Raw genomic sequence first — 23,631 nt, 5'->3', positions numbered from 1 at the left:
CATGGGCCAACGGCCCTTGCGAGGATCTATAAATTGCTATAGTTACTGACAGTATTTGAACCTGGGCATACGAAGTCCGACGTCGTCTTAAACCTGTAGGCCATCAGCGCTCTAAAAGTACAATTCAACCAATAGACACCTGCACGGAACGCTGTACTGTTATAATACATACGTATCGTAACATCTAATAGACACTCGGCTTTCTGTTGGTCGCGCCGTGTTAAGCAGCGTAGCGTACATACGTAGGTGGTCGGAGCGTAGAAACGCGAGACCTGATAAAGTGATAACGGAGCGGAAATGGGCGAATAGATTAGCCGAGCTCTAGCGGAGCACGATAAATTTGTCACGGGGACATAATGCTAGTAATTAAGGTTGCTGAAGGTTTTCACCGGCGAAATTGATCCGGAAGAAAGTAAAAAGGGGTGGAGACAGGCCCGGACGGGGTCGTGAGGATGAGATGGCCGCGGCCTCTCGGCAATTAAGGGAGAAGAAGTGGAGGTGTTTGTGTTTGTGTGTGTGCGTGTGCGTGATTGAATGAGTCCCAACCATTAAACCTGCTAGATGGCGTTGTTTCGAGGCCCAATTACCCGGCTACAGTGTGTCCGCCGGAGGATGGCCCCGGCGGAGCGCCTCACATGGTGGCTGCTAATTAAATGAATTAATGTGAAGAAAGCGACCATTAAATTGATAATCGTAATGGTCAGGATGTTTTGTTTATTAATTTGTGGAATTAGGGGTGCCCGAGACAATCACCGCACTATGTGCCTATGTTAATGGTACACGACATATTTGCTCAGCTGATTTACGAAGGTATCAAGTTATAACAGCTGATATGAGCAGGTCCCGCAGCTCTAGGTCATCTTGTTCCATCCAGATAAATGCCTCTTAAAACTCTCGCCTTAAGAGCGGCCATCTTGATCACAGTTCCTTACGAACAATGTTAAACCCCATGTACTTTTACGTCCTTATTATTAACCGTAAAATTATGGGAGATATATCAACTTAAAGATATTAATAATACACATCAAAAAGCTTTTTTTAGGTTAATTCGGTATTTTTATAGGTTTTGAAAAATCTCAAGTTTTGTTGTACTTCATCTTTTGAATATACAAAAATGAAGTACATCTAAAATTTCCCTAAAAACTGCAAAAAATGTATTAGAATTATATTAATTACAGATTTAAAATGAGACATTAACGCCACGATCAAAAATAAGAGCGCGAAACTCCATGAGGTTTAACATTGCTCTTAAGAGGATAAACTTGAGGTCACTTTACTACATCCTGCTCTTAAGAGACCAAAAAGTGACCCAAACTACTAAGAACTCGGCACTCTGAAATGATACAATCGTGCGGGAAGTGACAGTGCTTGACAGAAAAACTAAGATAGAATAGCTTCGATATTGCACTCTCGAGATAGTGTCAACCAAATGGGTTATCCTAAAATTTAGCCACCTTTGAGAACCATTTAGCGCAGAAGCCTCACCTTATTCAGACAATATAAAGTGTACATTGTTCCCCCATCATTGTTAAAAATACTCTTGTGTCGTAATCCAACCAGCAAGATGTATTAATTGGTTGTTGGGTGTTTTTTTTAATCTCACATTCAATTTCCTTGAATAAATTCTTAAGATAGAACATTATAAAAAATGTTCATTTTACACATGAAGGTTTATAGGCATTTAAAGTAGGGATTGGACAATTTTGTAATCAGGAATGAAAAAACTGTTGAATATCAGAATGAGTAATTTGTTGAGTTTACTTTTGACAATGGGAGGCTTGGAAAGGCCATCGTTCATTTATACAAAACTTCATACTCAGATATAACAAATAATCAGACTGTGACCTACATATGCGATATGACCTCAGGGATTGACGTATTCAGTGACTTATGAGGAAATCAAATTTTATTGATAAAATGTGATCTGAGAAAATGATCTGTGCTTCAGCATATACGTTAAAAAATCACTTTTATAAATACCGAACATTTCATTCCCTCCATTCGTTTTTCATGTACACACTGAAAAATTCACATCCTTTTCAGTCGTTTTCCTTAGCGCCCGATTCTTACTTCTTACAACTCCTCGTGGAATGATCGAGCTGTCTTTTATTTTGCCTCTCTTTCGAAAAGGCGTATTTAAGGTATGTTGGAAAAATTCACCTTAAAAAAATTACGAACCGAAAAGTGGCGAACTTTTCGTGTAGCAACACTACGTCACATAAGAGAAAAGAAAATACCATAAAGTACTTTCAGTTACACAATATGTTTGTACCTAATGGATGTTATTTGTGTTAGATTAAAACAAGTAGTAAGCGATCAAGTAAAGATTTGTAGACAGATATCAGTGATCTAAGACTAAGACGCCGGAACTGGCAGCACACAGAGGGTATGTAACGAGGAAGAAGACGAGAAGAGGCCGAGCTAAGCGAGCATTGGGCGCCAATTATAAAGAATAATGGGAGCGCGACAAGCCGTGTCATTGGGCCTTATTTAACCCGGCCAATTATCTCCTATTGTTTAACGACTAAATCCGAGACCGACTCCGGTCGATTTGTCTTTGGGGGGAATTCCGCGAGTGACAGGTCAAACAAAGGGCGACAATCGCTTCTGTAACAGAAGAGTGTTGTGTGGAGCCGGACTATCCGGGCTCTATATCATTGACACAACAGATCAGTGAGGTTTGTAACACAGTTTCATCTGCAACGATGTAATCTGACGTTTGACCCAAAACAATTGATCGAAGCCTTTGTCAAAAATCCTGAAAAAAATACAAAAATTAAGTTTTCCTTCTGAATGTTTTATTTTCCCAATGGATTTAAGCACAGTTGGATGTTACCAGTTTTTTTGACCAGATTAAATAATAATAGGAAACTGTTGGACTAGCTACTTTTTTTAATGTGAAAATTTATTTTTTGTAAAATCCAAAAAAGTAGCCGCATCTGCTAAATATTAGGAAGGAAATGAACTATAGGAAATTAAAATTAAAAAATGCTCAACATCCGTACAGATGTTTCTTTAAAAAGGGTGAAAAATTGTAAACTGTGTCTTTCTTTGTTTCAATTTTTTTTACGATGGAAGGATTGTGAAGGAAACAGGATTTTTTCGGACTTTTGCCATCGTTCAGTGATACAAATAAGCAACGAAGCTGTGTGTTATAAAGATTTTCTAAATTGATTGAAAATGCTAACAGCTAAAGTAGTGATCGTGGTTTTGTGACAATTAAATTTTATTTGTGAAATATTATATTGAGGTTATGAGTTGAAATTTAGTGGAAATCATGTTAAAACAATTTGACCATTAAAAACGATGAAATTGGATATCTTGATCTTTTTTTTAGCTTATCGATAAGTAATTTCTAAGTTTTTTACAGTCCTGCGATAATTGATCTCCGGTTTGGAGATAGATAATAACCTATATTGAAGTAGATCTCAACAAATTGGTGGAACGAAAATTGTTACCTATGGAGATTATTTATTTCACGACTCATTTTTTCTTCATTGTGGTTACCAAATCGGAATCGGGGTTTTTTTTATAAATTAATTGCTTCACCATGACGTATTGGTTTTATGAACCGTAAATACCATCTGTTCACAATACTCTTGGCCGGTCGACCAAATGGATTCAGTCCATAGAGCTCCGAGCATCCATAAGATTGGGCCGGAAATGTATGAGAGCGGCAGTCGACTACGACGGTTGAGGTGTCACAGATGTTTGCCGTCCGGTTGAGATGTGGGACCACTCGAAGTTTACACGACCTAAACACTCGGTTTTGACTATCGCATGAGTTATCTGAAGCTGTCCGGAACTTATATACTGTTCCTAAAACTGAGTGAAACCGGACCACCTCACCATTACGGAGTGAGGGGAAAGGTACATTTAGATCCATTTTAGACTCGTCAACATCCTCGAGTGATGTTATTATCCTTCCTTGAGCATTGTGAAGTGTTCGGCTGTTCTATGCTAAAAGAACGTTTTTTTTATTGTTTGCAACATCAATGAACTGTTCTCCTCCTTGCAAAGATTTCCAGATCTGGCTTTTGTGGTCTTCTTCATCTCTTATAGATTTCAAATGGCAACCTCGAAATCCCCCAAAAGATCCGAAGATTAATGCTCAAAATCCTCTATGCTGAACCCTACGATGATCAAGTCCAGGACTTGGTGGTCTTGTTCCCTTGGAAGAAAAACACTTTACTTTGGAGAAATAATCTGCCTTAATGGATGTTATCACGATTTTTTGTCACCACCTCAGTTTTAATGACATCTATCTTGCAAACTGTATTTGGCCTACAGCGTTCTTCAGTAGTGTAGAACAATTGCTGCCGTATCTCAATCCGCAACAGTCGTGCCTCGTGCACCATGGCGTTTACAGTAGCCATTAAGAGTTTCTGGAAATTTTTGGAAACGTTAAAGACCTATCTCCAACAAATTGAACTTGCCCAGCACCATATCCAAATTTTGGATACTTCCAAGAGTAACGAATGCAATTGGTAATGACCAGTATCCAGAAACTCCATTTGATGTAAAATAGGATTTCATTCTGGGATTGGATTGAAGGGTTATATGCCTCTGATTTTTTTACTAGTTCTGATTACTCGTCTATAAATAATAATAATGAAACTTTATATTAAAATAATAGTTTAAAGTGTAAGTTTCAAATTTTTCTCTAACCAATATTGGACTTCCTCCGAGGAAGTTATAAAAAGGCGAATAGTATAGAAAGTGAGTACATCTTGGAAATAACACAGAACCTATCAAAGCCTGTCTTTTTGGGTATTTTCACAAACCATTGAGAACTCCAGGAACCCTTTCAACCCTTAATTAAAAAGCAACAAAACTCGAAGGAGCTATTGGTTTTGCATCGAGGACTAAAGTGGAGGTGTGAAAGGAATCTTTTCTCTCGCTTCCAAATCGTCCCGACGATTGGTCCATAGGTCGTTCGTTACCAGGTCCAAGCAGATTAGGACGGAAGATAGAAGACAAATTCAAAGCCATTCAAACTTGAGTCCGGATAATCTTTGGCTGTTTTCGTTGAGACCATTCACTGACCATTCAGTGTTTGTAGGGGTATTTAACTGGTCATTGGAAGAGGCAAAGAACATAACAACTTTATTAAAGTTATTTACTAGAAAAAATTAAATACTGTTGTGGATGGTGCCATGAATACAAATAAAAAGAAAATAATTACCATTATGACTTTAATTAGTGATTACGATATATTAAAATTTAATATTCAACTACCGATCTTGGTCCCGTCTTGGAGTTGCCAATTGTTAATTTTAAATCTCTGACTAATTTATCTAATGGTTGATTTAAAGAACTTCTGAATTCTTAATTTGTAAAGATATTGAAATTTAGCTTTACGTGGAGAATAATTGTGGAACGATAAAAGCTATTTATCGAATAAATGGTAGGATATATTAATCAACAATTCAATCAGTCAATATTGAAAAATATTTCATCCTTAAATATTTACAGTCAACGTTTAACAAATTTTGTATAGAAACTATTTTCCACCACATGCAAACCAAATTAAAGAAAGTGGCATGGCTATGTTGGGGCTATGTTGGGGCAATATAAATTTTGAACAAAAATCTAATGATAATCCTTAATTTGTCTGTTCCAGATGAAATTATGCCATTAAAATTGAATGGAAGGAACATCAGCAGGTAAGCACATGTTGTACTTTTAATAAAAAAATGATCGTAAATACCACAAAATATGTAGGTACAATCGAAAATCTTAAACAAGTTATTTATATTTATTTTATATTTAATTTATTTTTATGTAATATTGTATTGTTTTAGTTGCACGCACTTCAATCAATTTGTAATTCTTCGAACGCTGTTCATAGTTTGAATAACTAAACATTCAAATTCCATTAAGGACGTTACGTATCGGACTCACAGCAGAACAGTAAAAATAAAACAATTAACGAGTTTAGTGGTGCATGTGTGGCTGTTGTCTTGTGGGTGGCTCTATTGTTGTTGTCAACACAACAGTTTGCGGTAACAAAGCTGGGAGGCCGCCAGGGCTTGGCAGCTTAACGTCTTCTCCCAGCTTTATGCCCCCAACATTGACATAATCATGTCAACCCCTTTGTCTTATTTTCAGACCAATAAAACTCCCTGTTTTTGTTTTGTTTCCTCACCGCGGGTGCTATTCCCGTAAGTCTAAGTGCTTCGTTAATAACGCCCGGTTTTCTTGGGAGGCGACGGTAATAATTTAGCGAAACACAAACATGTTTCCCTGGACATTTCTATTGTTACCGCTGACCAGACACTGACTCGTTCTCGGCCCGCCCGCAGTTTTAAGGGAGACGAGAGTTTTGTCACTTTGGGGACAAAAATAACAAACAGGGACATTTTCTGTTATCTCCTCTGATACGTTTGTCCCAAGTTTGGGCACAAAATGTTTGTTTATTTGGAACATGTATCTTTGCTAGCAACCCTTGTGTGTATTGTTTAGATTTTATGTGAACATATAGTATTTTACAATATTTACATACTTAACATATGTGTTACCTATTAGATATCACATGATAATTATTAGCACACTGATAACATGAATAAATACTTAAATATCTTTCGTAGCACGAATGGAAACATTCACCTTGCTCGTTGTGGTTTTTATTTTTCTAATGTAATTTTCAGTAAATACTTTTATTTTCAAAAACATCCTTATTTCCTACACATTTTTTATCGTTATAGCTTAGTTTGTTCTCATTTAAAAACACAGCTTAATATGAAATCAATTAGTGACTTTAGTACGACAATTAAAGGACAGTCTCTTATTATCTAAACAATTAAGGAAACACCAAACTAGGAGACAATTTGATAATGCTTTACTGAGTTCAAACCCACGACTTATTTTTGTGGGTCGATTATGCTGCTATTCATATATACAATTTGAGGAACCTTCGGATTTGTGCACAATTTGATAGTGCTCTACTGAGTCCAAACGCATTGCCTGATATTATGCCCGTCATCATCTATACAATTATGGAACCAGTGTAGGACACAATTTTACAGTGCTCTACTGAATCCAACCATTGCCTATGTATTTGGGTCGATTATGCACCTGATCATGTATACAATTATGGATCCACCAAACTAGGACACAATTTTATAGTGCTCTACTGAATCCAACCATTGCCTATTTTGGGTCGATTATGCACCTGATCATGTATACAATTATGGATCCACCAAACTAGGACACAATTTGATACAGTGCTCTACTGAATCCAACCATTGCCTATGTATTTGGGTCGATAATGCACCTGATCATGTATACAATTATGGATCCACCAGACTAGGACACAATTTTACAGTGCTCTACTGAATCCAAACCATTGCCTATGTATTTGGGTCGATTATGCACCTGATCATGTATACAATTATGGATCCACCAAACTAGGACACAATTTTATAGTGCTCTACTGAGTCCAAACCCATGGCCTGTTTATTTGGGTAGATTATGCCCCTCATCATGTATACAATTATGGATCCACCAGACTAGGACACAATTTTATAGTGCTCTACTGAGTCCAAACCCATGGCCTGTTTATTTGGGTCGATTATGCACCTGATCATGTATACAATTATGGATCCACCAAACTAGGACACAATTTTATAGTGCTCTACTGAGTCCAAACCCATGGCCTGTTTATTTGGGTAGATTATGCCCCTCATCATGTATACAATTATGGATCCACCAGACTAGGACACAATTTTATAGTGCTCTACTGAGTCCAAACCCATTGCCTGTTTATTTGGGTCGATTATGCACCTCATCATGTATACAATTATGGATCCACCAAACTAGGACACAATTTTATAGTGCTCTACTGAGTCCAAACCCATTGCCTGTTTATTTGGGTCGATTATGCCCCTCATCATGTATACAATTATGGATCCACCAGACTAGGACACAATTTTATAGTGCTCTACTGAGTCCAAACCCATTGCCTGTTTATTTGGGTCGATTATGCCCCTCATCATGTATACAATTATGGATCCACCAGACTAGGACACAATTTTATAGTGCTCTACTGAATCCAAACCCATGGCCTGTTTATTTGGGTCGATTATGCACCTCATCATGTATACAATTAATTATGGATCCACCAAACTAGGACACAATTTTATAGTGCTCTACTGAGACCAAACCCATGGCCTGTTTATTTGAGTCGATTATGCCCCTCATAATATACACAATTATGGAACCGCCAGGCTAGAACACAATTTGAGAGTTCGCCACTGAGTCCACATACGTCTATGTCTGTCTATGTAGGTCGATTATGCCCCTCATAATCTATACAATTTAGAAACCATCAGATTAGTACACAATGTAATGATGCCCACTGAGTCCAATGCCCGCGGCCAGCACAGGTGAGGTCTGATGCCCCTTGTCATCTCCGAAGAGAACCGGAAGTTGTGCACAAATAACTGTGCCACTCCGTCCACTCTGATATCATTATCAACTTCCGCCCACAGTGCCGCCACCATCGGCGCTGTTTTTACTTACCCGGCTGTTTATTTTTACAACATCTCAACTCGTGTTTGAGCATGTTTTATCCCACATCCTGTCAGTTGAGTTGAAGTGTTCGTTTGTTAAGTTCAAGACAATGAATTGCAATTAACTACTACAGTAAAGTCAGACTGTTGTAAATATATTGATAATAATCGTAGATGGTTATTCACGAATTATTATCCATAACTGTAGTTGGTTTGGCCGAATAATACGATTACGTTATATACATTCAATTCTAACGTAAATATAGTTAAAAAGTATACCTTTCTTTGCATAAACATTTGTAATATAGTTATGGGAGATTTTATAAACAATAAATAATACGTTTATGAATAGATATAAACATTAAGTCAATAAATCTTTAAATTTATTTTTAAAACAAGAATTAAAATTAGGTTGAAATAAATCAACTTAACATTTAACAAATTTTTGGTGTTTATGATGATTTGTTACAAGTTTGTTTAGTTGCGCCTAATTTAAATATAACGTACCCTTTTAATTACCAATGGCGCAGTGTAACGGGTACAGCGGTTATCGTAAGATAACCGGATCAAGCTACGTCGCGTGGCTGCTGCTTGGATGGGTGACCGCTGAGCGACCCTGTCCTTGCAAGCAGCCAAACTGCCCAGCCATTGGTGGTGGTTCGGAAGCCACCTTTAGGCCGTTGGTCCCCAGGGTTAGTGTTAGAGAGGGCTTCTTCTTAGCCCTAACTTCGCCTGGTAAAATAAGACTACTTTACTTTATTTTACCTTTACCATTTCTCAAACATTTAAGAATGGACAATTTTATCGTATTTTAATTTAAAAGTTTTAATTGTTCTCATATGTATCAAGAAATATTTTATTTTAAGATTTATACTTGTATAAATATGAATGGACTACTGTGAGGTAATAAATTGATGACGAAACAGGTGAAGAATACAGCACTGACCCATTGTGCGGAACTAGTTAACAGCTTGAGTAGCGCACAAAGTGGCAGAGCTGTGAAGTGAATGGACCGGGAGTTCGAACAGAGGAATGGGGGCGATTAGCCGCCTGAGACAATAGACCTGTGCGGCCAACACAAACAGTCACAGACACCGCTAGGATCACAATGGGCTGTCACAGAACTGTCAAACAGTGGTGACTCTTAGATAATCCGCCACGAGATTTACAACCTGCTCTTGGGGTTACCCGTGGAATCCGAATCCAAAACTAAAAGACAATGAAATACCTCAGAGTTATTGAGTTTCTCTTGGATCTACCTCTCGCGAATCATAAATCTGTTCGGCCACCTATCCTCAATTTTTTTGATCTAAATTTTTATATATGCAGATAAAATAAATTATAATAATTTGTCTCCATTATTAGGTATTTTGAATTGACAGGGGCGTCCGCAAGGTATGAGCTTAGTTACTATGATAGTTATTGTTTAGTTATCATTTTCGTTACTGGAGCCTACTATATTTTAACTGATTAAAATAAAACAAAAATCAGAATTGTTAAAGGACCTAAATCTGTGTTGATAAATAACAGAAAATATTCTGGATCAAATAAAAAAAAAAACATGTGCCGAGTAGAGTATCCTAAGTTTATTCACGCCATAAAAGGCCAACTATTGCCTTCACTACACTTTTCGCGATTTCTTTAATTTTTAGTCTTTGATGTGGGAGTTTGTTTTACAACTCTTAACCGTATCATAACTGTCACAGTATGATAATCATAAAGCGATATAAAAGTTAATCATGAAGTTTAATATATTAAACTTCGAAAAGTGACGTCATAGCTCGTGACGTAATAGTCGCGTCGTTTTTGTTTATACATTTTTATACAGCAGTAATAAATATTATTATATAAATATGAGATCTTTACTGGTATCATTATAGAAGTTAAACCTTATACAAGTGTATATATAGTAGATTATGTAAAACAGATAGTTGTAGCACTTGTGTTAAGTGTTTTAGTTAATGAAAATATAATTGTAAAACTGTTGGGAGTGAACATTAAAATCCAGTTGTACATTTCGAAAATGTGTTATTGAAGTGATTGATATTTATTTGTATAGAAATAAATGGTTTAACTGGATGAAAGAGAAAACTCAACCACTGCCTGAACCTGCATATACACAGTATATATTGATAACGACTTTGGTCGCAAAGTGATAACAGCACCGCTTTCTTACAACAATAGAACAAAAGATATAAATGTATAATGGTGTGGAAGGTATCCATAATTAGGTTTTGTTTTCGTAAGGCGCATCGTTCCGCAATATAGGTACAGACATGGTTTGCGGGTTGCGTTCTGTGTGTGGTCGGGCGTTGCCCGCACATCGGCGAGGAAAGTATCTTTACTTTATCTACCTGCGCTATTTATAGATATCCTTTTAGAATGCTCCATATAAAACACATAAGAGTATGTCTAATATTGAAGCAATATCAACATGATCTTTCTATGATACAAGTACATTTTTTGTATTTTTATTGTTTACATTTCAGACAGAATAGAATATTAAATAGTAATTTTATTAATTACCTCCGTTAGTCCGTATTCTATAGCGTGGTTCGACGTTAAAACGTCATATTCAGGCAATAATTATATTTAGGAAGAGCAGGTCTGGTGGATTTACCTGTTTTTCGAAAACCTAACTTTCTAACCTCGAAACGCGTAACACAATTGTGAAATCATTCTTTCTGGTCTTTTAAGTCGTAAACCTGACCTGGCGGTTGGCAGAAGTAAGTGAAAACTTAAGGAGGACGAATGAGGCAGAATAGAAACTCACAATTGTTGAATTATTTCTTTTGTGTAATTTTGTTCTATCGTATATTTTGCGTTTTGAGTTGTTAGTGAAACGTATAGGCGTTAAATATGAACCTGTAATTTTTTGATAAAATACTCAAATAATAAAACACAACAAGGATTCCACTCATTATTTAGTCTAACTAATAAAAGATTAAATTTGAGGAATTATTACTTTTTTCTATATATACTTATTATCCATTAAAATTAACTCTTCTAATAATCATTCGTCGATTCATACGTAGTGATTCATAAAACCAATCAAGCAGACATTTTAGTTTGTGATTATATTCTTAAACTGTTAGTTTTATCCTGCACGTTTCTACAACACTAGTGCAGTATCAACCAGTTTGTATCTTATCTGTTGAAAATTATAATTTGTCTCACTTTCAAAATATTTTACTAGACACAGAAATATCTTTCTTGAATAAAATATATAAACCAAAGCCCTCAATGTCAATTAAGCAGTGAATTATAATTCAGTACATTTAACTGTAATGCGGTAATCAGGCTAAATTATGTGTGAAATAACGACGAGTAAGAAATTTGTAAAACTTGAATTAACGCCCCATATGTGTCGTACAGATCCCTCTCGCCCCACATTACTCACCCGAGCCGCAGATGAAGGCTCGCGAATCCTACCCGCGCCTCGGAGGTCGGTGCCGACTGGAAGACGGAGATAAGATCTGTCAAATCATGCACTGTAAAAACTGTGCTAATCCCGGACGGCTTATCCGTGCCGACAGTGAACGATTGCCTCGCACTTGGATCCTGTTTCAATTTGAAAGTTTCCATCTGACTGACAGCGCCTCATTAGTGGGGAGGGTGTCACGTGATGGACGAGCTATCCACTGCTATTGTTACAGTTACCGTCGCCGATAGCTTATCGATCAATATTTAAAGTTGTGGAATTTAAATTAAAGAACAACTATCAGCTGCCGATAACAAGCCTGATAGCTTTATTCCTTATCAATTACAGATTATTAGTGGAGTTATCTTGTTACAGTTGTTTACGATAAAATCCCTGAAAACGTATTTTGTTTATTATTAATGAACGATTTGAGTTTAACTTTTAAACTTTCATTGTTACAGTTGTTCGCGATAACATCTCTGATAACTGATTTTATTTATTATCAACGAACGATTTCTAGGAGAGTTAAACCTGGAAACTATTATTGTTTTCCGTTGATGACGATAATTAATAACTCTGATAACTGATTTGGTTTATTAATGAAGGATTTCTGGTGAAGTTACCCTTAAATAATAACTGTCATAGATACTATTTACTATGACAATTACTATTGATTAAAGCCCCTGATTGCTGATTTAATTCCTTATCATTGAACGACTTCTAGTGAAGGTAAATTTGGAAACTAGCATTGTTTCATTTGCTAACAATAACAACTCTGATAACTGGAAGTTACAGTTGCTGACGATAACGTGTCTGATCTGCTGAGTTACACTACACTATTACAGTTACTATTGATTAATGCACCTGATCCCTGGTTTGTAACGGTACTAACGAACAATTTCTAGTGGAGTTAAACTTTTAAACTTGCATTGTTGCGTTATCTATACTTATGTATATTGCACTACGATTCACCTTCACATTTTATCTTATTATTGGTTTGTATCGAATCTTGTATTTTATTATTTTTAGTTGAACATAATTGTGACAAAAACTATTATTTGATGTATTTTAGTTTGAAAAAGCTGTAAATTATGGCAAATGTAATTTTAAACACTTACATATCTCAAGTATTACTTTCTTTATTTAGTATTTCTTTCGGGATGAATAGTCTATAAACACCATCTTTTCTCAAAAAATCGAATGTTCAGTGTTAGATGCTCCAAAAGCATACAGCCCCTCACAATGTGGTTTATTAATCAGTTCACGGTATTATTTAATTTTTCAATGAAATCTACGACGGATAGGTCACGCTCCGTTACGTCGCTGAGTGATCCACTTCATCTTACCCCGAGGCAACGTCATAATCAGCAGCACTCGGCACACTATAGCTGAATAAATCGAGCAGGATTCTTTTTCCGATATGGAGAACGGTTCTCAGAAACAACCCCCCTGTCCCCCTCCCCCCAGATAACAAGCGCCCATTAATTAGCTCACAATGGACTTGTCTTGATCGACGTCGTGACGCTTTCAGAGATCGCGAGAGTCAGAGCTAATGACGCGAGCCGCTCATTGTCCTTGCAGCGCCGCTCTGAGACCGCGTCGTTTCAGTAAATCCGTTTTGCCCGGTTTAATTCACTCCACTCCACACCGCGTCGTTGTTCCGAGCTCGGTACATTGTGGACGGCATTATCCAGCCGAACCGATCGTTCGCGTTCAATACGACTCGTTCGCGTTCATTTATCCCGTCCGCGTTTGTGATGCACAATAAGTTTCGGTTTGTTTTCCGCCCTCCACTTTTCAGTTGGCGGAAAATCGTCGAGGATCGCGCATTTATTGCCATTCAACTTTGTGTTTTGTTTCCTGCGCTGTAAGTGGCTTTATGTTTGATTAATGGGTTGAGTACGTTTTGTTTTACGTTTTAAACACGGCTATACGTTGGGATTGTCTTGCAACCGTGTAACTCTCGCCATTCATGAACGCGTTGAGAAGTAAAACATATGATAATAAATGACTATACATTGAATTTGTGCAATAACAGTTGGGAAAAGTAGTTCTTTTGACTAGAAATAATGTGGCACTTACTGAAATGTTAGTATTTAATGATTTTTGTTTTAAGCAGTAATTCTCTATATTTTTAAACACTAATATTGCATATGTACCATATATTTAACATAAATTGTGTTTTGTTACGCTAATATTTCATCTTTGCACTGTCTAAAGCGACTATTTGCTGAAGGATTTCAATATTTGCTGTCTGTCCAGTCAAGAGTATATGATAGCTCCCATGTGAAAGGGAGCTTTTGGAACAAAAAGAGGCCATGGGTTGGGTGAGGATTACAATCAAAGCATCGACCAGTGAAGGCTTTTAAGTCTGGTGCAGCGAGAAGAAAAGGGTAAGAGGTGGGCAAACATTCTTCTCAGTACTACCACTGATTTAAATGGTAGATGACAATCGTTCTTGACATAAGTGACCAAAGAGGAATCTGGTAGACTCTAGGACCTTTCTTGCTTATCTAGTGAGCGGAAAGGGATTCGGAAGTAGACAACCACATATCGACACTGAGGACAGTTTACAGTCCTCACATTGGGGTTCACGATCTTCCGGCCCTAATTCAGCGGAAAGAGATGATGAAGTGAGACGTAATTTTCCCTTAATGGTCACAATTTATTTTAAGTAAGGATGCAGAAAGACACTCCTGTTTAAGATCTTGAGTATCTGAGCCTGAAGCCAAGCGAAAGAATAAGACCGTGTTTCATCCAATGACCAAAAATGACTTCAGGGATCATTATAACATTACTCCTTTTAGACAAAGGTGTCCGATAACATATGAGGTGGAATCCATGGGAGGCCTTTTGGGTACAGTGAGGTGGGATGAGGTGCAGAGATCTTCTCCAATGGGTACAAGCAACCTCGAGGGCGGCAAAGAATACTTGTCGTCTTCGTCAGGATGACCGAGTATTACAAGCTATTAATTTTGATTGAAGATCCAATATTTTAAACGAGATCGGTGTCTGTCGGTTAAGTTCCCAATTGCACAGCATGGACTATTGTCTCAGTTAGTAATATCTGCTTCCAAATAAGGATGTTTGATTTGGATTGGATACTGTCTTACTTCAACGAGATAAGAACGAGTTGGGAGCTTTATCATCCTAAGCTTTTAGTAAATTCGCTGTACAGCCCTAGGCGCGGTATCTTTTGTTTTGTTTTCGAGACAGATAAGAAAAAGTAGAATAACAATAGTCTCAGTAATGTTCCAAATTATCGAAGGTCTTTCACTTTTTGGAAAAAAGTTAAAGAACAGGATATTAGTTTAAAGAGCTCTAAACTGAAACATAAAATCTATAACATAATATTAAGTATAAAGAAACATAATCAATAAAGTTACTTCTTTCTTTGACAATCCTGGTACCTTTTTCAGTTGCGTACTAAATTTTAATAATCCTTAGATTCCTGATAGCAGTTAATCATTTAATTCGTTTACGGTAAAGACAGTTCATAATAATGGATAATTACTACACTTGCGTATAATATCCGTAATAGCTGGTTTTATTCCATACCAAGTATTAAATCTTATTGAAGGACACTTGTAAATATATTCTTAATACAGTACTGGACTATAATAATAATTAAAGAACCATCTATACTTTCTGAAAAGAGTTTATTAATTATAATGGAATTCACAATGAAGTTCCGTCTGTTTTAAGTAAAAAGTTTTTTAGTCAATAAGAGTTGGAAATGAATACCGAGTCTTTGCTCACAAAAGATACTGACTAGGTGTTCTAGACTGGACAACCAAGAGATATTTAATGGAACCAATCACAACAAAGAGGGTCTGACCATGGGTGAAACCGTATCCTTTTCACTAGTTCTGGCCGAACTGTAGGAGACAGTATAGAGTGTAGTGATTGTGTAATTTAGTAGAGTGATCGGTGCGCGGGTGCGGGCGCGGGCGCTGCTAAAACTGTGCCAGCGCGGGCTAATTCTGCATGTGACGCGGTGGGCCGGTTCATTCATGGATAGGGATAGGCTGGTCCACGGCGTCACATTGTCACACGTTCGCATCTCCAGCTCGGCTCCACTCTCCGTGTGGAGAGTCTAGTGTGTGGCCTTGTCTCAGTGCTTGACATCACTTTGGAGATTTAGTATACAATTGCAACATGTATATTGCTCTTTCTAAACTTCCAGTTGCAAGTATTATGGTGGGAAGGATTGATTCAAGTTGAATGTTGAGTTTAGCTTTTCCTAGTGCAGCGTTTGGGATCTGATGCTGTCACAGATTTGACTCCTGGAAACTGGAGTCATATTAATCTGAAGAGATCCAAAAAAAGTTGTTGAAATAGAATCACAAAATGAACTCTGTATATTCTCATTGTCTCATCTGGTGCACAATTCAATATCTGCAGACGAACATTCTAGGAGTCAAGTGTCTGAAAGTGTCAGATTTCAACATTCAGTGGAGATAAAAATCAACATTCACATTAATATATTAGTTATAAAACACTACTAATATTCCTCAACACAACATTGAAATATTAAGCATAACTAATTGTATATTATTAAAAATATAAATATAACATAAAATTAATAAAAACACATAAATAATTAAAATCTTATAGAGAAGACATCACTTACATCCATTGATGTGTCTGCATAAAAGAGGCGCTTTAGACAAAAATACTCTGAAGTGTCATCTCTTGTCAAACCAAATCCATAGTAGCTCTGAACTGATATCAAGATAAGATATCAAATAGCGATACTCACAGGCCAGAATAAACACGCGACAGAGCAGGTGTAGAGATATACGCGGCATTCACTGACTGACTGGACACGGAAGTGCTATTTCTGGCCACGCCCCATCCATAGCAGCTCTGAACTGATATCTTACCGTTTTTACACAGATAAGATATCAAGCAGCGATACTCACAGGCCAGAATAAACACGCGACAGAGCAGGTGTAGAGATATACGCGGAATTCACTGACTGACTGGACACGGAAGTGCTATTTCTGGCCACGCCCCATCCATAGCAGCTCTGAACTGATATCTTACCGTCTTTACACAGATAAGATATCAAGGAGCGATACTCACGGGCCAGAATAAACAAGCGACAGAGCAGGTGTATAGATATACGCGGCATTCACTGACTGACTGACTGGACACGGAAGTGCTATTTCTGGCCACGCCCCATCCATAGCAGCTCGGAACTGATATCTTACCGTCTTTACACAGATAAGATATCAAGTAGCGATACCCACAGGCCAGAATAAACAAGCGACAGAGCAGGTGTATAGAGATATACGCGGCATTCACTGACTGACTGGACACGGAAGTGCTATTTCTGGCCACGCCCCATCCATAGCAGCTCTGAACTGATATCTTACCGTCTTTACACAGATAAGATATCAAGTAGCGATACTCACGGGCCAGAATAAACAAGCGACAGAGCAGGTGTATAGATATACGCGGCATTCACTGACTGACTGGACACGGAAGTGCTATTTCTGGCGACGCCCCATCCATAGCAGCTCGGAACTGATATCTTACAGTTTTTACACAGATAAGATATCAAGTAGCGATATTCACAGTCCAGTATAAACAGTTACCAGAGTAGAGATATTAACAGATATCACGGCGGATGTGGTATCTCTGACCATACTTCATCCATCACAGCTCGGGATTAGATTATTGTTTTGTTTGCACCAATAAGGTATCGAGATTCTACATTCACAGGCCAGAATATACGCGTGACAAAACAGGTGTGGAGATATCTGTGACACTAAATCACCGACTGGACACGGAAGTGCTATCTCTGGTCACGCCACATCCAGAGCAGCTCGAAGTATCATCTCAACTTGCCTCCACTGGTAGCGTATAAAATGTCGATATTCACAGGCCAGAATGCACGCGTTACAGAACAGGTGTGGAGATATCTGCGACACTAAATCACCGACTGGACACGGAAGTGCTATCTCTGGTCACGCCACATCCAGAGCAGCTCGGAGTTGACATCTCAGTTTATCTCCACTGGTAGCGTACCAAATGTCGATATTCACATGCCAGAATGCACGCGTTATAGAACAGGTGTGGAGATATCTGCGACACTAAATCACCGACTGGACACGGAAGTGCTATCTCTGGTCACGCCACATCCAGAGCAGCTCGGAGTTGACATCTCAGTTTGTCTCCACTGGTAGCGTACCAAATGTCGATATTCACAAGCCAGAATGCACGCGTTACAGAACAGGTGTGGAGATATCTGCGACACTAAATCACCGACTGGACACGGAAGTGCTATCTCTGGTCACGCCACATCCAGAGCAGCTCGGAGTTGACATCTCAGTTTGTCTCCACTGGTAGCGTACCAAATGTCGATATTCACAAGCCAGAATGCACGCGTTACAGAACAGGTGTGGAGATATCTGCGACACTAAATCACCGACTGGACACGGAAGTGCTATCTCTGGTCACGCCACATCCAGAGCAGCTCGGAGTTGACATCTCAGTTTATCTCCACTGGTAGCGTACCAAATGTCGATATTCACATGCCAGAATGCACGCGTTACAGAACAGGTGTGGAGATATCTGCGACACTAAATCACCGACTGGACACGGAAGTGCTATCTCTGGTCACGCCACATCCAGAGCAGCTCGGAGTTGACATCTCAGTTTGTCTCCACTGGTAGCGTACCAAATGTCGATATTCACAAGCCAGAATGCACGCGTTACAGAACAGGTGTGGAGATATCTGCGACACTAAATCACCGACTGGACACGGAAGTGCTATCTCTGGTCACGCCACATCCAGAGCAGCTCGGAGTTGACATCTCAGTTTGTCTCCACTGGTAGCGTACCAAATGTCGATATTCACAAGCCAGAATGCACGCGTTACAGAACAGGTGTGGAGATATCTGCGACACTAAATCACCGACTGGACACGGAAGTGCTATCTCTGGTCACGCCACATCCAGAGCAGCTCGGAGTTGACAACTCAACTTGTCTCCACAGATTTCGTACCAAATGTTATTATCGACAAAAAAAAGTCATCTCTGGTCACGCTCTGAACAAGATATTTAATTATTCTAACAAGAAATGTTTCTTGTGTACTGTAGTTCTATATACGTTGTCTTGTTATATAATACATTAAAGTTCGTTACTTACTCTTTGTACTTGTCTGAAAAGTTTTTTTTTTAATTTTTCCTATATATCGTTCTTCTACTTGTATAACATGACAACTGCTTCTAGATTTGACATCCTAAGACAATGACTAATGAAGCGCGTACGTTGAAGGGATTCACGGTTTATTTCAGAAATTCATATTCTACCAGAGAAAAGTCATTAGAGACCAAGCTGTGAAACAGGTGGACGGCAGCAACAGTGGAGTCTATATCTGTATCACGTCGTTGACAAGGAAAACAATGGTGGGAGCCGTGCCCGTGGCCGCACGCACACGCGCAAACACACACACACACACACACACACACACACACACACACACACACACACACACACACACACACACACACACGGCTGAGATGAGGTTTGCCACACGCGATACAACAATGTGTTTTATTCAGAACAGAGGGCTGTAGATCATTCAGCTCTTTGTGTCCAAGACTATAAAAACACTGAAAATTGTGGCGGCTCAGCAGTTACCTGACGGCGATTTATTACATGAATGAGTGGATTTTATGGTCGCATAAACTCTACCAGAGTGCTCAGGACTGATGGAAATGTATGGTGGACTTCTTTCAATGGGGAGACCCCCAACTCAAAATACTTAAATGATCTTTAGCCATGTATTTGAGTGAAATCTATTAGTATTAAAAAATAATAGTTATATTTTGAGATTTGTCGTCATTCGTTACGCACTATATTCAATGAAAGCTACAGAACCATAAGATAGTCTATGACTTCAATGTGTATTTGTAAAATGCTTACCATTTCAACAATCCTGTATGAAGACGAAGGAGGTACATTGGTGAGAAACTTACATAATATCTCTTATGTTGATTTTAATGCCCGCCGATAGATAGCTTTCCCAGCTTCTAACTCATTTAGCTGTCTGAAGTTTTATCCCCGGGGACACTTGGGTACAGAAAGCATTCTTCAAAAATTCAATTTCCCATCAGTTTTTCTCTTCAGTTTTCCAGGCAGCTACAAAATCAGAAGATAGTCTACGACTTCGATTTGTATTTGAAAAATCGTAAAATCCTTACCATTTCAATAATCATGTTTGAAGACGATGTAGGTAAACTAGTGAAAATCCCACATAATATCTCTCCTGTTCATTTTAATGTCCACTGATAGATCGCTTTCCCAGCTTGCAACTCATTTAGCTATCAGATTTTTTTATCTCTGTGTACAGTGCGCGTTCTTTAAGAAACTAGATTTATCATCAGTTTTTCTTTTCAGTTTTCCAGGAGCCATAATTTTTAAAGAATTAACAAGGAATGTCAGTGCCGCATCCAGAGTTTTTATATTTAAGGAGGTGGAAATTCCCCATAGTTTCATCATTTTCTATGAGGGGGAATGAGTGAATGGTCCTAACCACATTGAATACGCCACTGACGACATTGGACAGTGACTTTCCTCTGGTGATATTTGGCGGAAGGGTCTCCACAAATACTGAAGAGGCAGCGACAACATTCTGTAAACATCCTGTAGTGGTGTCTACCTGCAATAAACTCTGGCCATGTGTACGTACGTGTGCACGAGTCAGTAGCGTGTTCGAGGAAGTCAAGAGGGGTGAGAGGGGCGGGAGGGCGCTATCCACGTGGATACTTCGCAAATAAAAATAGACAGATTTCAGGTCGCGATATTTGTATCAGAAAAAAATCTTAATTTAGACTTATAAATCTAGTTGTTTGTTTGAAATCTTTTGCTGATGCGTTGAATAATAAATCAATAGAAATAAAAGATTTACTCAGAAATTAAGGCACTAAGAGGGTTTGCACCATCCTTCTCAAACCATAGCCTATTAAAATTCTATACTACCACAGCCTTGTAACCAATCAGAATCGTTGCTTTCGCTCCGGTCTTTAAGGAAATTAACTAAGACTATGAAATCGTTAAATAAGTTAATCCAAAGGAATGGTTTGAATGGTAAAAGAACAAAGTTGATGAATTTGGCGCACCAAAACAGACTATTACTTTGCCAATGGCGCAGTGTAGTGGGTACAACGGTTATCGCGAGATAACCGAATCAGGCAATGTCGAGCGTGACTGCTGCTTGGATGGTGACCGCTGAGCGATCCTGTCCTTGCAAGCAGCCCGCCTGCCCGGCCATTGGTGGTGGTTCGGAAGTCACCTTCAAGCTGTTGGTCCCCAGGTTAAATGTTAGAGAGGGCTTCTTAGTCCTAACTTCGCCTGGTAAAATAAGACATCTTTACTTTACTTTGACTTTTCACTTTTAAAGAAAGAGGTCCATAAAAGAGTCTTAAATATATATGTAGGATAAATAGAGCTAAAAGTTGCTGTAGTGATTAGTCAAATTCCATTAAATTGTACCTTTATGTTATGTCCTCAAATAGTAGCTTATGTTCTATTGTTTACATAGAGAGTTTGACTTGGTTTAGTTGAGCATTCGTAAGTAATTAAGCCGTTCTTGCAATTTTGTAACACCCTGTATAGTGGTAACATTTCTTCAGTTACCCAGTACCACGGAAATTTCACCGATTTCCACCCGATTCTGATTTCCATAATGGTCGATAAGTTGAGCTGGATCAGACGAGGATATTATTGCAAGTAAATTAAACAAACAGTCTACTTAATGACTTATGATTTTATGTTTTCATTATGATTCTGCCAAATCCAATTTATGATTCCGTTAAGTACCTTACACCAGCTACCATAATGTGTCCAAGAATTAAATATAGGTTTAACAAAATGTTAAATTGGTGTTTACAAGTTCGGAAATCGCGGTGGAGCTGTTTAGAGTTACACAAATCGCCATAGACGGCAACAATATGGAACTTAATTAAACGCTCGCCCTCTGCAGATTTCAAGACTGGCAGAGACATCAAAGTAAATAAACCGGGCGGGGAGGGGGAGGGGGGTTCTTGTTGGGGACACAATAAATGATAACAATTTGATAAATAAGACCCAATTAGAGGAAGAGCGGCCGGGGAAATAATTACTAAAGTCGCTGAGAGTCGAGTTGGAGGACGAGCGTGTTTAATTAATGATACAATGGACGGGTTTGGCCGCCAAAGAAGCAAGAGCGCTAGGCACTGTTGCATTTTTCCACATGGGAGGCCTGGTTCAAACGATCCACGGTCGTCCCGTCCTTTATGCGTCCCGAGGTTAACGCAAATTACAACAGTGCAGAGGGGGCAAAGAGAACCGGCACCGGCCGAGCAAACAGAACAAAGTCGGTTAATTCTTTTATTTGGTTATGTGCGCCATTTTCCTCTCTGATGTTACTCATTAAAAATGTCGCATCTCCCGTTTGTTTGTTTATACATCTCCCTCTCCTCTGTTTTAACCGTGTTTCCAATTTCTTTTTTCATCGCCCATTCTCTTTGTGTCGCTCAGCTGATTTGAATTTGACACTTCATCGCTCCTCGTTTTTTGTTTGTCGGGACGCCTGTTCAGTTGCCGGGATTACGGTTCAATTTAATTAAATCTAGTTTAAATACTGTGTAATGAGTCTGTTTCAAAGCTCGGCGGCGGGCCCACGCTGTGTAATGTGTCTACGTGTGGTTCTGGATTTATTACATTTGTATCTACTCTCGGAACGTGATCTAGTTTCCTGTTCTAGAGGCGAATTATTTCCATTTTGACTTCACAATACACAGGATCTAAATGTCCCGCACATTATTTGCGAGAAACGGAACAAATCTCTTATAAGGTTAATCGAAGTAAAATACATAAGTTATACATTATATTTAACAATATAATGATATTATAACACAATATAAAAATAATACGAATGTATTTATAAATGAAACGATCTGACTTGGCATTCTGCTTAAAGTATATGGATACAAGTTTAAAATAGCTTTTAGAACAATTGCATTCTTAAAGATCCATTAATTTTGTTCGTAGTAGTTCTAAAATATGAAAACCTACATAGCCTCAAACGTACTCTAATAAAGAAATATTTCGTTTACTAATAAACATTTAAACACTATGGATATAAATTGAACTATTATTATCGCTAGACGTCAAGAGAAGAAGGAAGCCTTCTCGGAATATAATCGCAAAATCCTATCTATAATTTTAGAATTTGTTTACTATCAAACAATATGTCAATATTCTCAAAATATGTTAGTATCAGAAAATCAGGTGTGTAATCTCAGAATATATTGATTGTAACAAAATCCTGTCTATATTCTCCGAATATTTTTAGTATCAGGAAATCAGGTCTGTAATCTCGGAATGTTTTGGTTTGTAACAAAATTCTGTCAATGTTCCCCAAATATTTGAAGTATTAGGAAAACATGTCTGTAATCTAGAATAATTTTAATTGTAACAAGATCTTATCTATATTCTTCGAATATTTCGAGTGTCAGAAAATAAAAAAATCATATAATCTCGGAAGTATTATGATTTAAAAAAGATTCTGTGTATATTTTTATATTAAGAAATTTTTTTTAACCTCGGAGTATTTTAAAGATGTCTTGTCCATATGTTATTCTTGGAGTATTACTTAAAAGCAAACATATAATCTCGAAATATATTTAGAAACAAACATCT

At 38.0% G+C, this 23,631-nt stretch overlaps 1 protein-coding gene across 1 annotated transcript in view; it reads left to right on the top strand.

Annotated features, from left to right (window-relative positions):
* Positions 1 to 23,631, top strand: part of LOC124357852 (transcription factor SOX-13-like) — a 331,085-nt gene that overhangs the window by 182,619 nt on the left and 124,835 nt on the right. The window contains exon 4 of the mRNA XM_046809927.1: positions 5,624 to 5,666. The gene's annotated coding sequence lies outside the window, so the exon portion shown is untranslated. The remainder of the gene's footprint in view (positions 1 to 5,623; positions 5,667 to 23,631) is intronic.

Source organism: Homalodisca vitripennis, chromosome 3 (genome assembly GCF_021130785.1).
Source record: "Homalodisca vitripennis isolate AUS2020 chromosome 3, UT_GWSS_2.1, whole genome shotgun sequence".
Classification (NCBI taxonomy): Eukaryota; Metazoa; Arthropoda; class Insecta; order Hemiptera; family Cicadellidae; genus Homalodisca; species Homalodisca vitripennis.
Note: the sequence above shows the minus strand (reverse complement) of the source record. Positions and strands in the feature narration are given on the sequence as shown.